Genomic DNA, 5,692 nt, shown 5'->3' with positions numbered 1-5,692 from the left:
CTCTGGTGGCCACACAATAAAATTGCACCCTTTCTCTTTTGCTCCCTCTGTTGGTTACACACTAAAATTGCACCCTAAATGTACTTTTCTTAACACTAGTGACAACTTAGTAATTACCTTAAAATAGCTGCTTTTTTTTACAGGTTATTCTCCAGTGTTAAAAATAAACTAAACCTCATTTTCCCCTATAATAGGAAACATTTCTTAGTTAATAAAAAAGGCATAATTAATCAAACATCATAATGACCTTACAATTAAAGCTAACATTCATTAACCCTTTAAGTGCCAGCAACATTTCGCATTTCAGTTGCATGAAATGCGAAACGTTTTTGAAACATTTTGTGCTCTCTCACTTTAAGGGCATTTTCTGAGGGGAAACCTTTAGTTTACCTAGGAAAACTATACATTGTTTTTTTAGGGAGAATCTGAGCTTTCTAAATCTGCCTGAGTTTTCATGTATTTCCACCGCTGCAAAAAGATTTATATCACTAAATACAAATAATACAAAAAATTACTATTTTTCACAATATATGAATATATAACAGAAAAATATTTAATTTTACACATGAAAACCCAACTGATTTGGAAAGCCTCATGTCTTTTGAATGTGCCAATAACTCCAGGCAGTGTATTACCGAATTTTTAAAGCACTAAGGCAGAAAACAGCATACTTTAGATTCCAAGGCCAAAAAAAATCCTAAACAATAGGTTTACCCCCAAAAACTATATATTTTAAAAAAAAAGTACACATTCCAAAATGGGTAACTATGTCTCTCTACTCCTAACACTCCTAACTACCAAACATTAAAGCTTGTCTGAATGTAGCAGTTTATAAAAATGTATTAAAATTCTGAAAAAATCACTTCAAAGGTTTTATTTTGCTGCTCCACATCTCCGACACCGAATAAGGTACCAAGAAAAAGCACCCTGAATATGGTTGCCAGGGGCCCTCCAAACAGGTTCTGAACGCCAGGGGTCTACAATACAGTTTGATGCCCAATATGCATAGATTTACCAAACTATGTGGCATACAGAGACCCCCAAATCCAAATAGTGCATATGAATTTTCATGTATGACATGCTGGCTACTACAATATAAGCACCCGGTATGATTATTATGTGCCTTGAGACCCTCTAACAGTATGGAGATCCTAGAAAACCATATATTTTCAGTACACATTCCAACGAACCTAAAACGAGTAAATATGTCTTTCTACTGCAAACGACCAAACTGCAAACCATGCTAAACAATGTTATTTTTAGACATTTCTGAAATTTGTCACAAAGCTTGCATTTTACCCTATTGCATACGCCACAGTTCATAAGGTCCCAGCATCCTAAATATGAATGCCAGGGGTCTACTGAACAGCTTGATGCCCAATATGCATAGATAAACCAAACTATATGGCTCACAGAGACCTCAAAATGAATATATAGCAGACAAAATTTCCATGGGCAAAACGAAGTAACAAAGAACAGAGCGAAATTCGATAAAATCACTAAAATCAAAAAAAAAAACACAAAAAGCAATGCTTTTTTTTTTTTTGCCTAGTGTAATCAGCAGTCAGAATCACAGTTTCAACTAAATAAAATGCAAAAGGTATTGCGCAATGCAATTAGTGAATACGCCATTTGCAGTTTTTTCAGGCAAAACAACACATGATACAGTTAAAAAAAGCTACAAAAATATGTGATTGTGTATATGTGTGTGTACACATGGCAAAATGTGTGTGTTTGTGCAAGTATATATGAGTGTTGTGAATATGTGTAAATGTGTCAAACCCACCCCTGAACCCCAAAAATTTATGTTATTGTGTGTAAGTGTAAATGTAAGTGTGTATTAGCATAAAAAGTTTGTGTAGGTGTATTTGGTGTGTGTTACACTAACCTGGGGGTTGTAAGCAGCAGATCCACGTTGAACATCGTTGAACTGGACTGGAGGCGCTGGAGGTAGGTGTCCCACGCAGATCCAGGTTGAGGGTCGGCGCAGGGAGGGAGAGGAAGTAGGCTGTGATACAGGAAGCAACAGAAACTTGTCCGCTGTTCCTATGGGGCCCCTGGGCGAAGGGGTCCCTCATTGCCTAGAGGCGGGGGAACAAGCAGAAACGAAAGGCGTGTCTTTAAAAGCCGCTTCTTCGCTCCCCAGTAGCAAACGCTGCAGAAAGTAGATTCTAGGTTCTATGGCATTTAAAAGGTTAAACCCACTTAGTTGCATCAGCATCATTTCTCCAACCACTACCCCCTTAGGTGAATAAACAATGGTGAATAAATCAATGTGTCAGAATAGACTGTATATAAATAACTAGAACTCATCAGCACAAAAGTCGCTAATTGCCAGTTCTCACACCCATTCAACCAGAGAAACATTACCATTGCACCTCTAACAATCCTATTAAATATAAAGTGGCTATCCATCAATTGCAACAATCTAACTAGTGTTGGACTGGGGTGTCTGGGACCCATCTCTTCGTTCTTCTGAAATTGTAAGTAGGTTTTACCACTGGCAATTTCAGTTATTGCCAATGGAAAAGCATTTTTGGGAGGTTTGTAGCCCACAGCCATGCATTTTTATCAGGGGTGACAAATCTCCCTTCACCCCGTGGAGGCTTATTTATTAAAGGTTGGATATTAGTGGTTTTTGAACCCAAGCCTAAATTCACAAGCTCTTAAACCCCAAATGTTATTGAATTTATTAAAAGAACCATATATAAAAAGTATGGACACAAAAAAAATGCTGAACCGATTCGCTAAAAATTATGAATACCTTAAAAACATTTAAAATTTTAGTTTCATGGACAAAGTCCAAAATGATTTACATTGGTCCAATAAGATCAGCACAGATATCATGGACTTCTATAGCACCTCAACAACTTTTACTTGGAGAAGTCTGGCATTTGAGGTTTTTGAGGTATTTACATTAAATAAATGTCCAGTTTTTAGAGCTTATAATATAGGAAAACCATACATTCTCCGAAATTTGCGGGGAAAAAACCTCAACTTAATTGTTAGTAAACGGGCTCATCACCATTAGGGGCAGATTTATCAAAATGTGGGAATAGAACTCAACACAGAAAAACTCACTCACTTTCTATTCATTCCTATGGGAGTTTTAGAATCATATTTATCACTGGAGTTCATCATTTGATAAATGTGCTTTTCAAAATCCCATAGGAATGAATAGAAAGTGAGTTTTTCTGTGGCAAGTTCTTTTCTCGCATTTGAATAAATCTGCAATGTAACACTCACATTTATAAACATCATCTTAAAGGCCTTGGTCACCTTCCTAACACTTTTTTTAGTTTAGTTTAGGGATGCACCAAATCCACTATTTTGGATTCAGCCGAACCCACTAATCCTTCACGAAAGATTCGGCCGAATACCGAAAGGAATCCAAATCTGCATATGCAAATTAGGGGTGGGAAGGGGCAAACATTTTAACTTCCTAGTTTTGCGACTAAAAGTCATGCGATTTCCCTCCCCGCCCCTAATTTGCATATGCAAATTAGGATTCGGTTCGGCCGGGCAGAAGCATTCGGCCGAATCCGAATCCTGCTGAAAAAGGCCGAATCCCGAACCGAATCCTGGATTTGGTGCATTTCTAGTTTAGTTGTTTTCCAATTATTCACCAGTAATAAATACAATTACTTTCCATCTTTTACTTTTTACAGTTTTTTCTATAATCAAGAAGTTGAATGTTCCTGTCTCTGTTGTTTGAGTCTGGCAGCTCAGTGATCTATGAGCAGATTCTGAACTGTTAAAGGGGTTGTTAACTTTTATTAGGAATGTAGAGAGTTATATTTTAATATATGTGCAAAATAAAAAATGTTTCTAATAGTTAATTAGGCATAAATGTAATGTATAACGGCTGAAGTGACTGGATGTGTAACATAATAGCCAGTAATATGTGTTCCTACCGCACACTCGCCTTTCCTCTCACTGCGTTGGTGGTGCTGGTTCTCCGTCGACCCCGGCCAGGTCCCTTAGCAACAGCAAACAAGAAACGGATCCGCACACACGCTATGATCAGCAGTTGGGGGGACACCCCTCTTTATTATATCACCTCGTGATCAACGTTTCGGGGGGATAAACCTCCCTTCATCAGGAGGGAGGTTTATCCCTGATGAAGGGAGGTTTATCCCCCCGAAACGTTGATCACGAGGTGATATAATAAAGAGGGGTGTCCCCCCAACTGCTGATCATAGCGTGTGTGCGGATCCGTTTCTTGTTTGCTGTAACATAATAGCCAGAACACTACTTCCTGCTTTTCAGCTCTCTTGATTTACATTGACTGGTTACCCTGGTTACCAGGCAGTAACCAATCAGAGACTTGAGGGGGGCCACATGGGTCATATCCAGTAGCGTAACTAGAGGGGGGCGGGCCCTGGTTTGTGACGCGTAGCCGGGCCCCGCCCCCTCCATACCGCCCGCATTTTCAGTGGCGCGCGGGCCCTGAGGGGGTGCGGACCACTGGTCATATCTGTTGCTTTTGAATCTGAGCTGAATGCTGAGGATCAATTGCAAATTCACTGAATAGATATGTCCCATGTGGCCCCCTCTTCAAGTCCACGACTAACCAAATTTGTTCTGGAGTAGCAGAATTTAGTAATGCCCAGGACGTACTTAATGCCCTGGTAGAATGTGCTTTGACAGTAAAAGGTCTAGCTTTATGGCTAAGGTCATATGCACAGTTAATTGTCTCCACCAGCCATCTGGCAATTGTGCGTTTGGAAGCAGGTGAACCCTTATTGAAGCCATAAGTGACTAAAAAACCATCAGACTTTCGATAAGATTTGGATCTGTCAAGATAGTAACATATTGCCCTAACTACATCTAACTTATGTAGGGATTTCTCTTTAGCATTAGAGGGTTTAGGGCATAGGGAAGGAAGATTTATTTCCTCATTAATATGGAAGGCTGATACAACTTTGGGAGTGAAAGAAGGTAGAGTTCTGAAAACAGCACAATCCTGGTGCAGTATGAGCCATGGTTCTTTGTGAGATAAGGCTGCCATGTCTGATACTCGTTTTGCTGACGTAATAGCCAGAAGGAAAGCCATTTTCCAGGTAAGGAATTTTAGTGGACAGGTCGCTAAAGGTTCAAATGGGGTCCTTGAAGGACATTGAGGACCATGGTGAGATCCCAGGGCGGTGTTGGATCTCTGAACGGTGGTCGGACCTTGCCCACCCCTTGCATAAATTGTATGAGATCAGGTTCCTTTGCCCACTGATGTTGTAGTAGTAAGGAAAGAGCTGATACTTGTCCTTTCAGGGTGGCTAATGAAAACTTTGTTGAAAGTCTATGGTATGACTAAGGCATCTACGTATGCCGCCCTTGGGTCCTGTGACCTGGCGCAGTACGTAGGTACCTTGAAATCGTGTCTGGACGCTAACATGTCTATGTCCGGCAGGCCCCATTTGGCGACTAGTTGATTGAATACCTCTGGGTGGAGTGACCATTCCCCTTGGTCGAGCCGCCGTCGGCTTAGGTAATCCGCCTCCCAGTTTAGCACCCCTGGGATGAAAACTGCTGAGATGGTTGGAACGTGCTTTTCTGCCCAGGTGAGAATCTGCGCTACTTTGCGCATTGCTCTGTTGCTGCGGGCCCCCCCAGGGCCGCTCCGGCCATGAGGCAAGGTGAGAATCTTGCCTCAGGCGGCACGGAGCGGCCAGTTACCAGGGGCGGCAAAAAGCCG

The sequence above is a fragment of the Xenopus laevis genome, chromosome 7S (assembly GCF_017654675.1).
Source record: "Xenopus laevis strain J_2021 chromosome 7S, Xenopus_laevis_v10.1, whole genome shotgun sequence".
Taxonomy (NCBI): domain Eukaryota; kingdom Metazoa; phylum Chordata; class Amphibia; order Anura; family Pipidae; genus Xenopus; species Xenopus laevis.
Note: the sequence above shows the minus strand (reverse complement) of the source record.